Consider the following 16,458-nt stretch of genomic DNA (forward strand, 5'->3'; position numbering starts at 1 on the left):
GGCCCGTCAAAAAGAGGGGGCATTGAGGTGCAACATGGAAAGTCCTCATTAACGGCAGGAATTTAAATCCTGTTTTAGGCCACTGTGCCATCTTCAAATCTGTTTGAAGAGCACACAAGTTTGTTTTTATTCAACATTTGCAGTCAAAGCTGCAACTTTGCATCAGCCTCCCTCACAGTCCCAAATTCGTCTTCTTCTCTTTTCAGAGGAGCTCCTTGTTTGAGATGATGCAAAACAAAGTTTTCTAGAAAAAAAAAGTCAAACTAATGCCTGATCAAAACACTAAGATGGTCAAAATCAGGTTTCCATAAAACAGGCTGTAGAAGAAAACAGCAGCCATAAGGCTCCTACTTTCCTTTAGAACATCACCACTATCATGAGACCGAGCATGAGAGAAAATTCACGGCCAGCTCCCGTCCCCACTGGTCCGCTGTTCAGAGCCCAGACACCCAGCCGCCTGGATGATGCAGTAAAGTGTAACAACACACCAGCAGTTATCAACTTGCAGAAAAGGGTGTGATCGCATTCTACAGCCGCAGATGCACCGATCACATTTCTCTGTTAAAAACTTCAGCTTCCTGTCATCTGTTTTAGTCTACACATCTGTACACAGTCCCTCCCCGTCTGTCCCAGTTCACCCTGCAGCCTGTCACATGCCTACAAAAGTCAGCAAACAGCTCTGAAATGCACTCGACAAACTGGCCAAACAAAAAAACCCTGCTGAGAGTCTCTGAGTCCCCCTTACCTCTCAGTGGCTCCTCTGCTGAATCAACAGTGTGAGATCCTGAGAGAGATACGAGGCGTCCAGAGCAGCTGACTGGCAGCCCTGCATCTACATCCACCGACCGTCTGACTGTCTGACTGACTGACTGAGTGGGAGGCTGGATCACTGGATCACTGGATGACTGACTACCATTCAGCTGGAGGCAGCAGAACAGAAAGTCACTCCCCTCACCGACCAGCTGACTAGCTGCAGGGATGGAGGGATGACTCTGGCTTGCTCTTGTTGTCTTGGTGGTTAACTTGCTGACCGACCGACCGACCGACCGACTAAACAAAAAGTAACCAAATAAAACTGATAAACTGACGACTGAGTGACTCACTAGTTCACTTAAAGATTGACTGACTTACTGAATCACTAACCATCAACTAAAATAAAAAAAATAACTGGCCAGCTGACTAACTAAACTTATTGAATTATTAACTGGTTAAATGACTAACCTGCCAACAAACTACCAGATGGACTAACTGACCAACTAACCAACTAAGTGACTGACTATCCACATTTATATCTGAATGACTGACTAAATAACCAACTAGAGGACTCTTTAATCAATCAATTGGCTTATTGCCTGGCTGGCAAATTGGCTGAGCAACTAACTACAAGTTTTACTACATGACCAACTGCCTGACTGACTGATTAGTTCACTGTGTCTAACAAACTGATTTCCTGACTAAAAGTTTCAACCAGTAGCTGACTGGTTGTCTTACTGGCTGAACAGCTGGCTGACTGGTTACCTGGCTGACTGCTGAGTTACCTCCTGAGGTTCTCATGCACTTTCAAGGTCTCTCTCTTTCTGCTCTTCCCTCTTCCCTCATTCCTCCTCTGCTATTTTCTGCTCGTCTCTGCCCCTCTCTCTGTGTCTGTGTAATGAGAGGGTGGGGCTGAACTACAGTAAGCTAGCTCTGGGCACACACACACACACACATAGAGGAAACTGGTAAGTGTCTGTGCGTGTCTGTGGGTGTATGGTTGGCAGCAGCAAAACAGGATGCAGTTAAGAAATGATACAGGACAGCCCCAGGTAAATTCTTGAATGGAGGAAATGCATGCCGCGTTTTATCAGTCATCTGAAGGTCAACAAAAACAAAGTGTTGCAGAACTGACGGCAGTTTCAAAATGGACTGTGAACTAAAACAAATATTAGTTATTAATCAGTGTTTATTCAGTGTAGCAGTGGGCGGGGCTGCTGGTTCTTGCAACTGTAGCATTGTATTTCAAATTAAGTTTATTTTAACGAGAGACTCAATATTTCTCATTACAGCAAAATCAAGAGGCTCTTGGATGATTGAACTGTTACATACAACAGCTTAAGTAAATAACTACAAAATGTTGTCTCCTATAAACTGCACTGCTCCCACGCACAGTATATATTTATATACATTTAGCACATTTTTGCAATATCTTATGTATTTATAATATTTAATATGTATATTTAAATTTATATTTTGGCTTCTTTTATTAAGTGGAAAAAACTGAAATTGTCCAATAATATAATAGATTTCTCAGAGTACATATTGAGAATATACAACAAGCTACTTCACCTACCAGTGTTAATGTGTGAGTGTGAGACAGAGAGAGACCATCTGGCTACTTCCTCCTTACTTTGTGAAGATAACTACAGTTATTTTCAACTTTGGTCTGATTTTCCCAGTTATTCTCTCAGTTCTTCATCATGTCCTTTCAGGTTACTACACAGCAGAAAAGAACAAAGGAGATGAGGAAAAAAGAGGAGAGGAGATATCTCAGAGGCTAAAAAAACAAAAAAACAAAACAAAACAACAACCAATATTTACGCCCTTTACTTCAGTCAGTCCACTCTGAGCAACATCATAGCAACGTGTCTTCAATTGGCCACCTGCCATCACAGGCTATAGCTACATGCCCATATGCCTGGATCCAGAACCTATATGATCCAGCACCTCCTTTGTCACTATACAAACCTGTAAATAAATTCTGTGTAAGATTCAGCATTAACTGTCAACTGTCATTCTTCTCTTTCCCACCATAGCTAATTGTAAATCGCTTGTTTGCCTGTTTCTGGATGCATTTTAAATCTGATTTAAACAGAGAGGGACACCTGAGGCTGAAATATGTGCATGTCTAGTCTGCTCTGAGCTCATATTTCTTACCCCATCTATGGAAAAAACTACAATATCACTGGCCCCGGTGGCTATTGCTTCGCTTTTGAGACAGACAGAACACGTCACTCAGTTTGGTTTCTTAGCCAGCTTGCTTTTCCTGGTTGTAAACAGAACTTTTGGTGAACTTTCCACATTCAGGCTCAGTCACACCAGAAACTGTCACAGGGAAATTCGTTTCACATGTCTTTGTGAAATGTGTGGGAAGGCAGTGCTCACCGAACCCGGTATGTTTATTTAATGACATGCGTGTAACTTTTTTCTTGTTTTCTGATGCATCAGGGGAAATCTCATCATTCGCACACTAATACACACATGGGTTACTATGGTTACCATACGATCTTATGTAATTATAGGAGATTGCTTCCTTGAGAGTTCCCAGGATCAGCAGGTGGATTATGTAAATTTTACAGCACGACAGCTTTTGACATCATTCTTTCAAAAACAAACAAACTAAATAAATAAATAAAACCCAGCAGCTTCAGATTTTATTTGTTTCCATGTTTTCACTTCTTGCCAGTGACACTATTGAGAAACTGTGTTTCTGTGTCTCCAAAGCAGATCTGGGCAGCTACTGAGCAGCCTATAGCTTATGGAGAAAAACCATGAAATGAATGATGTTTTTTAATAAAATATCTTGTTTTATAACATAACTATATGTGTTGTCTTTAATAATTTAAAATCAATTTGTCCCCTCTGAGACACCACTTGCTTTCTTTGGATGCTGTAAGGAAAATGACAGCGATGTGGCTGAAAATAAATAAAATAAAGAGAAAATATCCCGGGTCCGCTCTCAGCTGGTTGGGAGTCGCCATGTGTCCAGACGGTGAAGCATCATGCAGCTCATGTTGGTGACCTTTAGGCGACGTTAAAGGCCACCTAACCACACCATCGACAGTTACCATGACAAAACAAGATCTATTACTGTCCCTGCAAGGAAGCACTGACAGCAGGAGATGAGATTCTCTTACATCAGACAATATCTGGGTGATCGCTTCTGTTTTTTAAGACGATACTAGATGTGATTGCTGCTCGCTTCTGATTTTCTTAAATAAATCCATATGCTTGTGCGTTCCATGTCTCTGTTCTGGTGAACAATAAAAAAAGACCATATTTTCCATATATTTTGCACAAATTTCTGCACATTTTCAAAAGCATGAGCTGTCAGATTGTTTTCTCTTTCTCACGCAGCTGTCATGATGTGCTCAACTGTTTTGGTGATTATTGATTTTGGCGATTATTGATTTTGGCAATAGACAACAAGACGAGGCCAAAAACCTGTATGGCTGGACCACATATGGCCAGTGTGCGAGACTGAAACACTGTAAATGACTACTTTCAATGAAATATAGCTAAAGCCTGCTTTAGGTTACTATTATTCATGTTTCCAAGGCTGGCCCCACTGTTGTGGTCCAGCCAAATATATATTTTGATAATTGATTAATCACTGAAGTAATTTTTCTACATAACAAAAATGCCACACAATCTCTGGGCCCAGTTCTCAAATGTGTGTACAAATTTGCTGATTAGATTTTTTTTTGGACTGTTGGTTGAACAGGAAGGCATCTGAAGACATCGCCTCTGGCTCTGGGAACTCGTGATGAACACGTTCCACTATCTGTTCAGACGTTTTAATCAATATAATTGATAAATTAATTGATAATGACAATAATCACTAGCTGCAGCCTTTGGGTTCAGTTTTTGGTTTGAATACCGGGAATTAAGTTTTAGATTTTCCAGGAAAAATACCTGCGGCAATCTGTTATTTTTAGCACGTGTGTGTTGTGCTTGTGTGTTTGCATACAAACATCTACATTCTGTAGCTATTTTCTAACCATGATAAGCCATTATAATGGTAGTATAGCTGTATCGACGTCTCAGCTGCAGGCTCTAGCTGGCAGCTGAGACACAGACCAGCTGAGTGGTTAAATATTGTTCAGAATCACTGATTCAGTCAGGGTTGCCAACTCTCGCTCCTTTGGCCTGAGACATCTGCTGTCAGGCTGCGTTTCATGCTCACACGCTGCCCAAACAAATCTCACACCAAATACGAGGAACCCACACAGGGATTTCTTAATGATTCTAAGACCAGTACTTAAACATTACCAGGGGCACAAAAGCCACAATTTCCAGAGGAGCACACGGTCCACTCCAAAATAACACAACTTAAAACATAAATGTTGAGTTTGCTCTACAATGTAACATCTATTACAGCTCACTTAATGTAAACCAGGGTTTTGCACAAACGTCAGTACTGATGTTCTGTTTGTTGCACACAAATGTCGGATTCTTTCCTCTGAGCTTATTAAATACCTGTCATCACACAGCAGTAGGGATGATATGTGCACTTCTAAACGGAGAGAGGAGCTGAGTGTATTTAACACAGGTGGCAAAACCGCAGTAACTTCGCTGATTATTTAAATCTCCTGACACATCGACACGATGAGTAATTAATCAGCAGTTAATGTGTTTTTCTTAACACCAGACGAATAAGCCGTTACAAAGAGACTCCAAGTTTAAACAGTGACAATATTTGAAATACAGCAGCCGTTCTTAGGATGAACCCTGAGCTCCATCAACAGCTGTCAGGAACAAGCGAATTACATAAACAATGAATAAGTAAGTCTGTGCTACACACCCACATAACTGAAAAACACACTAAGGAATCTCAACCAATCCACTCCAGAGCATTCTCAGGTGGCGCTGAGGACACTGTGCAAAACCCCTGCAGCCAAGTTGTCTTTTAGTGCTGTGTGGCCTAACTGTCACATTCAGCTCACACCAAGGAACCCTAACTCTTACTCCCACAGAGTGGAAGCTGAAATTCAGATCAGGCCCCGATGTATTTTCTTGTTTGGTCTATGTACGGGCTGTTCTCAGATCAGCTGTAAAGGTTCTTTCTTAATTTTGTTCATTTCAGTCCTTTTTCTTTAATATCAAATTAATGTGGCTTGTGACTGGCAGACTATCAACTGTTAATTTGTCAAATTAGATTGACATGTCTGCAGTAACTGAAAGCTGAAGGTTTCCAAGGCGCTCTAATGTAATCGTATTGTTGTGGGCCAACGTGGCAGCATCAGCAGGACAGTGACATCTCTCTGTGTCATGTAAAGTTCAGCGTTTCATTCTGTTCCACATGATTTGTTTAATAGGAAAATGCACTGAGGGCAGGCAGAGATGTGAAAGGCCACTGGACCAAACAATGAGACAACACAACCACTCACATCACTGTGTCTGAGTATCACACATATTTTCTTTCTTCTTATGTCCTTATCCTCATTATTTGTGCACGTGTCTGTTTCTTTGCATTAAATAAGCATCAACAGCGACGCCAAACTCTGCCCCCAACAGCACCAGAGATGCTGGGAAACATTTACAATCCCTGAACCATCGCTGGCTGAGTGTCATCTGGGTCCAAACCAATCAACTAAGACTTTGACACGAAGCATAAACTAAACATGCTCCAGGTCGAGGACAGCAATAATTCCCAGTGAACCAGAGACAAGCGCTTAACAATTAATTGTGTTAATATACTGTATTGGATGGGTCTCGCTGGCACAGAGCAAAGATAGACAGCTGACATGGAGATGGAAATGAGCTCACAGCGAGTACTAATGGCAGTAACAAAGCCGCACACAGCTAGCATCAGTTTAATAGGATCCACTGGTGACACGACAGTAAGTGCTGCTATCAGCTTCGACAGCAGGCTGTGAATGGTGGGAAATGTGTGTCTTTCTGTGTGTGTGTGTGTGTGTGTGTGTGTGTGTGTGTGTGTGTGTATGTGTACGTGTGCGACGAAGCGTGCGACCGTATTCCGTAACTGCCAATAGTAAAAACCTAACAGGCTGACACAGGACACACAAATCACTGGTGTCCAACATAAAATACTACAAACTGCAGTGGAGACATTTCCTCTGGTCCAGATCTGCCAGATCAAATTTACTTCACACTTTTCTGTCAGCGATGAAGCAAAAATATAAATATTTCTCCCATTTAAAGACTCCTGTGGCTGCGGCTGACTGACAACTGAGGGCCGGCATTGCTCAGAGACAATCTGTCAACTTCCATGGTTCGCTACTGACTGGAGCACGTTGTGGTGGAAAAATACTTTCCTCCTGATGAGAAGTGAAATAAACTTCTTTAGACAGTAATTGTCTTTTGATATTTTATTACAAAATAAGGTTTACAGAGCAATCAATTTCTGCAGAAAGATCGGAGCTCAAGCAGCACCAAATGCTACAGAGGTCTGACCCCGGGTTACAAGTTCCCAGAGCACTTATGCCTGTTTCTCACATACCAGGATGGCAGGGAGACAAAATAATGTGAAGGTCAAAAACTAGAGATAAAGTGTAAGTTGTGCTCGGAGGCACCGGAGACATAACAGGTGTCTTCACAAAGTACAGTAAACAAAGTACATTAGGCCACTACAGGTCATGTTGTATGTACTTCACCCAGAATTGAATATAGGCTACGAGTTTATAAGAGTATACGAATGCTTGATAAAAGAGTATATGGTTATATGATAAATTGAACTTACACACGTCACAGTCCTATACACTCTGATACAGGATGTGTCCCACCCCCTCCTTTTGAATCCACATATTGTTGGTTATGTTTATGTGTGTGTGTGTGTGTGTGTGTGTGTGTTAGTGATTTAAGCTGCTTGTCTCCTTATAATATTCAACATTTGGTAGGATCCAGCGTGCTGCTAAGTTTGCATTCCACCAACAAACACCAAAGAGGTCTGAGGTCTGAGCTGAGGTGAAGGCAGAGAACAATCACTCAGTCATGCAGTTTCTATTACTGCCCTGTTAAAAACACTGCAGGAATGTCCTTTCCTATTTAAAACTGTTTACCCAGGGACTCACACTCAGCAACAACGCAACAACCACGTCACTGTCTCAAGCAGAACAAACTTTACAGTTTGTAAGCGAAAGGTCACCAGTTCAAATCCCAGTGTGAAGACAAAGCTGCGCCTTATGAACAGGAGAAAAAGTAAGGATTACTCTTCATTCATCAGTCCTATTTAAAAAACTTAAACTTTATAAAATCGCAAACCCTCCAGCATAACAGTTATGAACAAAAGCCACAAAAGCTGCAACAATCGACCATAAGTTTATCAGGGAAGCAACTGTGATAAAGTTTCTGGTTTTCTATGCAGGCTGCACTGAATGCTCCATTGCCAGATTCTGACTGAACCTGAATTTGGGATTTTAGATAAAACAGCTGACCTTTGACGGAAGGTCAGCTGTTTTGTTTTGGGGGTGGGGGGTGGGGGGGGTGGTTGATAAACAATAAGCATGAAGGATGTTGATGTTAGAAAATCTTGGTTACGTCACCTCTGAAATGAGACCAACATGCTGAATCTGAACACAACAGCTTCTCACTGAGGAGAACAGGTATTAGTTGTTTATACACACTGTGGCAATATGTGACTCAGGGAGCGCACACATATTTGTTTCCTGCCAACACAATGGAGACCACTGTAGCTGGACTGCTGATCATCATGTCTTAATGCTCTTCATGGGCCGCGATGGTGTCCATGAGTCAACAGACAGTCGCAGTCGCTGGTGTAATGACCGCATCCTGTTTTCTTTCAGATGCGGGTAACAATGGGAAACAAAGAGCGTTGTCCCCATATCAAGGTCCAATGCTTTGTCAAACCAGTCCAACCACTGGACTCTCTACATGAACTTTGAGGCTCTGTAACATTGTAGGACAGTTTCCACCTTTTCTCCTGGCAGACAGTTTACACAGTCACTACATGTGCTCGTCAGGTAAATGTTCACACAGCTAATTTTTCAGGCATTTTCACGCACAACTGATACCGTTGTTTTTCTTGGGAGAAGCGTCTCCTTCATTCATCAGCCACAATTCAACAGTCCAAGAGACGACATGTGACCTTTTCCTTAGGAGAGAAACACAGAAGGAAAACGATGAGAGAAGAGAGAAGGTATGGAGGGAGGAGAGAGGAAGAACAGGCTAACGACAACGCTGCAGTTTAAAAATGTATGAGTCTCCAGCCTCCAGCAGATTGGCTCTGTGTGTGTGTGTGTGTGTGTAGCACTGTGGTGTTAGCATTTAACAGTCAGAATGAAGAACAGATAAAGAAGGAAGAGTTGAGGATGAGGTTAGCGTAAGTGACGCAGTGATTATTTCATTTTTACGTGGCTGCTTGAGGATGGTAAGCTGTCTTGCATCATGTGCTGCTGTGTGTGTGTGTGTGTGTGTGTGTGTGTGTGTGTGTGTGTGTGTGTGTGTGTGTGTGTCACTTAGCTATTTAGCAGAGGATTTTATTGTTTTCACATTGTTGTCACATTTCACACACTCCCTGCTGATGATATTTATGTATGCAAGAGAGAAAGAGACGCCTCTGTTTGACTTGTAATAAAGTCACGTCAGCTGAAGCTCAGTGTATGAATCACGAGTGCCCAAATGAGGAGGAGGAGGAGGAGAAAACAACACAGCCAAGGAGGAGGAAGAAAAGGAGGAGGAAGAGGAGAGGAAAGACCAGAGGAAGTACCAGGAGGGCAGGAGGAAGTGTGAGGAAGAGGTGAGGGGGAAAGCAAAGGTGAAGGAACAGGATGAGGAAAAAGAAAGGATGGATATACAGAGGAGGAAGAACAGGAAAGGGAAAAACAGATCATGAGAAAAAAAAAACATAGGGAGAGAGAGGAAAGACCAGGAGAGGAGTGGGAGATAAAAGAAGTTTATAAAAGAAGGAAGAGGAGGAAAAGATAGAGAGGAAGACAAGAAGAGAGAATTTGAGATAAAATAAAGGAAAGAGGGAAAAAAGAAAACATGAAAAGAAACAGAGGATGAAAGTCAGCAGACTCAAACAGTAGCTGTACAGACTTTGGGGATTTCCCAACAGTCTGTTTAAGATTAAAAAAAAACAAATAAACACCCAAACGCTCCATCACAAGACTTTAAAGTTTTCAAATTTCCAGCTCTCGCTAAAACATCCTAAGTGCAGCCAACAACTGATCAGAAGAGCTTAGCGTGAAGGGGAAACAACGAGCCAGGCTCTGTTCAAAGGTAAAAACATCCACCTACCTGCACCTCCAAAGCTCACTAACAACAATGTTATATCTTCTTTTTATTTTCTCTCAAAAGCAAAAAATAAAATAATAAAATAAACTGTGGTTTACGTGGTTTCTATTGGAGGAGAAACAGGACCATTTCTACAGCCACTGATGCAGGAAAATACCACAATGTGATTTATTTATTATCACATTACTCGTGTGCAACTCATGTACAACCTGCTCCTTCTCTGAGGGATCTGAACAGCAGTCTGGGAGCAGTGTAGGGCTGAGGCTCCATCCTCAATAGATTTTTTTTAGTTCTGAATGAAATGTACGTTTAGAAATTCAACGTTTGAGACGTTTGTCTTCAATTCTGTTAAATGTTTTTCTTTCTAATTTAACAAATGAAAGTATTAATAATATTGTAATCAATCTTAATTGGGGAGAACAAATTAAGTAATTTGACTTTTAAGTCAAATTTAGAATTTAAGTAAAATGACTAAATTAAGGTAACAGAAAGTGCTGCTATTATAATGACTATTTTGAATAAATGATTGAATAAATGAAAGATATTTCTCCATTTTCAAGAAGTGGTTGAAATTTCCGTGTTTAACAGATAATATTTCTTAGACTTTCAAATATTGCTTGAATATCTGTACACAATCTAAGCCTCCTCAACTTATTTCCAACCTTGATATTTGAAATGTATTTAAATATTATCCTTCCGTGGTCTGGACAGTGAATATATAAGAACTTAAGCGTGGATGTATAGGGAGTCACTGCTGGAAACTGCAGTGACTCCCAGTGGATCCAGCTCTATACGACCTGGGCCATAAATAATGAATTCCTCCTCCAAACCATCCAGAGAGCAGAGTCTGAATCTGCGTTTCGTAGGCTGCTGCCTGTGAATCTCAGCCCATCTGAAGGTAAATATCTCTGTGATGTTGATGACGGGAAGAAAAGAGAGAACGAAAATGTGGAGAGCAGAAGAGTTCATAAAAAAGGAATGAAGAGGAGGAAGGAGGAGAGAGGAGAGAGAAGAGAGAGCAGGATGAAGCTGAATGGTTTTTATACTGAAACTGCAGTTTTTAATTATAATTTACATTGGATCAAAACATTTTTGATTCATGGCAGCTTACAGTTAAGTGGAGGGAGGAGGAGGAGGACGAGAAATACAAACTGGGAGAGGACGTGAAAGACTAAGAAAAGGAAAAGATGAAAAATACAAGAAAAAAAATGTAGATAAAAAAAACCACAGAGAGGAAAAGAAGTTAAATCCAAGTCTTAAATCCAAGTCATCACAATATGAAATGCGACACTTATGATGAACCTACAGAGAGTTACCGGAATCTGCAGCTTTACAGAGCTTTATATTGACTTCCAGCTCAATGTTCAGCTGTCCGGCCCACAACTTTAAATCTCTGGTTCACTCTCACTGTGACATTTTCAGATGCAGCAAAAGCTGTTTTCAGAGAAAAACCTCTAACATCTCACTGTCCACTAACTGCTCAGACAGACAGCAGACAGACACAGTTAGAGACTACAGTAGATAGTAGCTGTGTAACTGTTAGATGTGTAACTTTCACCGTATCAATGTAAGAGGTGAAGAAAACATTTGTAGGTTGTAAGTTCTTTTGGTCCTGAAATATTATGACTACATAATATAATAGTTCTGGCACAGAGCACCTTTATCATCCAACTGGAGTCATGTCAAAAAAAAAGAAGCGCCTTTTGACAGGATGTGAGGTCTCTTGAGTCTGTGAGGCTTTAATTAAACAGAGCTGGATTTCCAATCCTGAGCCAGCATTCGTTAAAGCTATCTAATCTGATCAAATCTAATTTGCGCTGCCAATCTTAAAAAAACAACAAAAAAAAAAACACCTTCATTAGAACAATTAAAACCATAAATCATTCAAAAAGACACTAAAGACGAGTAAAAATGGAGAGACAACACCTCTTCTTCGTCCTCTGAGAGAGCCAGAGAGAGAGAGTGTAGTGGGAGGGATGGCAGCAGCAGATGTAGCATCGTGACCAGTAACTCTTTGCACTTGGAAAACAACTCCACACCTCTCCTCCTCCTCCTCCTCGTTTTCTCTCCTTTCTTCACCTTCTCTCTCCCTTTTCTCCTTCTGCCTCTGTCACCAGGCAACTGGCCTTTCCTCCCTCCCTCCCTCTGCTTTTTCTCTTTCTCTCTCATCTTTGTCACTCCCCCTTTTTCTCATGCACAAAACCTCTCTCCTTCCCTGGCCATGCATCGTGTGGAGGGTTTACACTCAACCTTATGTTGCGATGGATTAATGAACTGTGGGAAATGTCATTACTTGAACCTTACCTCAGACACAGCACCCATTCACTGATACATAACATATCTGGAAACTGCTCACTGTTCACTGCCAACGCAAAATACTGACTTTGTCTACACAACACACACATTGTCTGTGTATTTTATCTGTTTTCCCATAATATCTGCTCTAAAGCACGATTACCATTTTAGTGCTTCTTAGGAAGCACTAAGTGAACATAGTGAATATCAGACTTCCTTCAGCCTCGTGACCAGCAGTGAAACTTGGCTTCCTCTTGTGAACGGCTTCACTCATTAAACACTGGGCCTTTCCTGTGTGAACTACCACCTCTGCTCTTTATTCATGAAGCTCAATATTATATTTCATGAAACAGTAACACCTTGTGCCATTATTAGGGAAAGCACCATCTATTTCCGGTGTCACGGTGCAACCTCACACGCAGCATGAAACCATGAACTCTAAGCACCTGGTTACGGTTAAGGAAAGATGGTTATTTCTGTGTTATGTGTTTCCTGAAACTTCTTCACAATAAAAGCCTCCACATGATTTTCCAGTTTAACATTTTTATTGCAGAGCAGCAGCAGCAGATGGATGTAACCTAGTACAGCTCTGATACAGTGTGAAGAGCGTGAGCAGAAAACAGTGAGGCTCATATCAATCAGACTAAATTCGGACGGATTATGTGCTGCATCATTTCCTGTGAGCGCTTCATGCGTGTGAACGTAATTTAAATCCAGAGCGAGAATGGCTGACTCTGCTAGTAACTCTGAAAACTATTGTATAGAGAGTTAATTACTGAATGTAAATACATTAAATGGCTATTGCTGAAAAAAAAATGAACGATGGTTAAATTTCATTTAGCTCCTTCAGTTTCAGGTGCATTCTGTTTCACTGTCATAACTCACTGGGACACTTGAATAGAGCAGAGTCATCATTGCTGTTATTAGGAACACATGGTTTTCCTACTTGCCTCACTGTAATGAAGTACATATATTTATTCTCTGGATATTTGATTATGACATATAATTACATATACCATGCTAAAAGATTCCTCTAGTCAACCTAATCTGTGACTGGTATTTAAGATCTGACTGGATGTGAATGGATGTCTAAAGCTGTGTTTGTTCTTTCAGACTCTGATTCATGGTTTGTTAAGTGTTTCAACCTCAATTGACTTCCCTTGTTACTTTCCTCCCTTCTTTCACCTAATCCCTCTTTTTCTCTTTGAATTTCATTCATTCCTGGCTCTGATGCTGCTTCTCTCTCTGTCTCTCTGTCTCTCTCTCTCCAGCTCAACTCTCTTTGCGTTCGCTCTTATCCAAACGCGCACAATTTTCCCTTGAAGCCGTCACTGGATTGACCCGTGGGGAGACTTCTGACGCACATCAAGCAAACTCCTCTCAGCGTGAGAGAGGAGATGAGGGATCAACACAAGTAATAAAAAAAAAAATAAAAAATTAAAAAACCTCACAGCTTTTACAACATTAAGTGAAAAAGAACTCAGATACCACTGATCTAAAACCAAATTAAAAAGGCCTTTTCGGTTGGTTTTACAGTTGAATACAAATAAACATTCAAAGTAAATTACAGTTAAAACACATCACCCACAATCAATAATAGCTGTAGAATAGCAGAAGATTTACTGATAAATTATTTACTCTGTTACAAGCAACATTATGGTTTGCAATTTCCAATGTTTTAGGTAGTAGTGTTTTAGCTGCAGTGTGCAGGCCAATGGCTAACTCCTTTTTACTGAAGCTTTCTGCAAAAACTGATCCCAGGTCGGCTCGTAAGTTGATCTGTGCTCAGCCAATCAGAGCGTTTGCTGATGAACAGTGGGCGGTTACTTCACAAACACACACACACACTCAGAAACACGGTCTATGCACACACCCTGGATCACACACAACCAAACTGAAAAACATTCAACATTTGGGACAAAAACAAAGTGCTCTCTCACACACACACACGCACACACACACACACACACACACACACACACACATGCATAATGTGCACTCCCCAGTGTGGCATTTCTGTGGATATGGTACATCCACTGCTGCTGGTTACATTCATTATTAATAAGCTGCAATCAGTTTCTAATCTGCTGCTTCCTTTTACAGAACAGACACAGTCTGACAAATCAACACTTCCTAAAAACACTCAGGTCATGATCAAACATACTTGTGCATACTTTCCACAGTACTGGTGATGTATCAGAGAAGCCGTGGCGTTCGTGCACCTTATTGTGGAGAACTGATCTCTAACCCGGCTGCTGTCAGCACCTTACTCTTGGAGAGTTTAGTGAAATTCAGACCCTGACATGTTAGCATCAACTCCTATCTCAGTGTTTGCAAACTACTGATCTGTTGTGGAACAGTTACTACTCCAACAGAGGAGGTTAGAAATAAAAGCGAATGGTACAACACAGCTAATAAGATACAACAGATTCAGGACTCTCCTGCTCTCTGTCTCCTCAAGTGCTGCTGATCAAAGGCGATAATTCTCATGTCAAAAGTCACCAAAGCTGAATATTTCCTTGGTCCCAGCTTTAGCATATTGCAATTAAATACAAAAAACTGAGCCTGTAATCCATGGTGACGTTAGAGCCTTTCTCAATGAGACTGAACTTTTAACATTCATGCATTTCTGTGAACATCTGAACATCTAACCCTGTGTTTGAGCCTTGGTTTGGTAACTATACTTCCAAACACGGACATGTTTTGGGCAACAAACCTTCCAGCTCTGGTGGTGATAAGATCTTCTGATGTACTGCTGAATTTCCTGTGTTCAAATCAAGCGACACATCAGCGAATCAGAAACATATTACTGTCTTGTGCACTCCCACCTAATTTCTTCAGTCTGAGTCTGAGTTGTCGACTGAGCAGAAAAAGAAAGGCAAGTGGACTCCAGTAACTTCAAGTTAATTCTTGGATAAAGAGACTTTTCACATTTCCTGTTCTTTTTCTCTCCACTGGGTTTATTTAGCTCTGTGGTAAAAGAAAATATGAGTCCAGTTCTGCAGACATGTCCTTCTGAAGTGCTAAAACAGACAGCATTTCCTCCCACAACGTGGAAGGAAAAAAAAAAAAAAGGATGGTACCAAACCACAAAATGTCAAGATAGCAATTTAAAAGAAGATCACTCTGCCCTCACCAGACTCCTGTCTGTCAAACTGGAGTCAGCAGTAATGAAATTTCTTTTTTTTTTTTTTTTTAAATATATATTGTGCAGAAAAATAAAAATGTCAAGGTCTCTCCCAGAATCAGAGGACACTGTAAACGCATTGCAGGGGTTCTGTCTCCAGGTGCCCACATCTCTGCACTCAGCAAGGTATTAAAAAAAAAAAAAAAATCTCAATCTGTCAAATCAGGCTACAGAGAGAAAGAAGAGAGGCTGAATCATTTTCATCTTAAAAATACAAGAGAGAAATCCCAGATGTGAAAGACGGAGGTGTGCACGTGGAAATGAAGACCACAGACGATTCATCCTGAGATTTTTAATCAGCAAATAAAAGAAGCTTACCGCATGAAAGACGGGAGCAAAAAGAGAGAACGAAAGAAAGATGAGAGAAAGAGACAAACAAGTACAGACTGTGGAGTCCCATGCTACATTCTTGGCAGTGACATATAGAGCTCATTATGGTCAGTTTATCTAAAACTGATCTCAGCTCTCCGGTTCCCTGGCCCGATCACACGCTTTAATCTGCTCGATCAAAAATGCAATAATGTTCTTAGTTGGAAGGATTGTTAATCAACATCAGCAATGTGCAGCCTGATGCATTCAAAGTAGGACTGTCGCTTTTTCAAAAAAGGGAAACAAGGAATTCAAATGAACAGATAATTCATTCAAATTAAGAGCGTGTGTTACACTTCAGTTTAGTCTACGTATCAGGTGTCAGACAGCTGCACTGTATCTTGGCTTCAACCCAACGTCAAACGTTCTCCTGAGACAGTGCCAGTGGGCCGTAGGCTATATGTAGTGAAAAGTAGGCAGTCAGATGACGCCGAAGAGCCGATGCTGCTCCAGCCCTCTGTCACCCTGGGGTGGCTGCTAACAGGTGACTCCTCAGATCTGCTGAGGCAGTGCTTTATACTGAGATGGGAAACAACCTGATCTTTGCCAAATGCTTCCACACGCTGCTTCTCAGATGTCAGATGATGCATCTTTTTTTTTTAGCCATGCATTCTTCTTCCCTGTCAAAACTT

The 16,458-nt window shown here is 41.1% G+C and overlaps 1 protein-coding gene across 2 annotated transcripts in view; it reads right to left on the reverse strand.

Moving 5' to 3' along the window:
• Window positions 1–16,458, reverse strand: part of LOC121195501 (ras-related protein Rab-27B-like) — a 46,964-nt gene that overhangs the window by 25,067 nt on the left and 5,439 nt on the right. Inside the window, exon 1 of one of the 2 annotated variants that reach the window (XM_041059002.1) lies at window positions 746–1,265. The exons of the other annotated variant lie outside the window; for it this stretch is intronic. The gene's annotated coding sequence lies outside the window, so the exon portion shown is untranslated. Of the gene's footprint in view, window positions 1–745; window positions 1,266–16,458 lie in introns of those variants that run through there. 2 annotated transcript variants of the gene reach the window in all.

Source organism: Toxotes jaculatrix, chromosome 16, assembly GCF_017976425.1.
Source record: "Toxotes jaculatrix isolate fToxJac2 chromosome 16, fToxJac2.pri, whole genome shotgun sequence".
Taxonomy (NCBI): Eukaryota; Metazoa; Chordata; class Actinopteri; family Toxotidae; genus Toxotes; species Toxotes jaculatrix.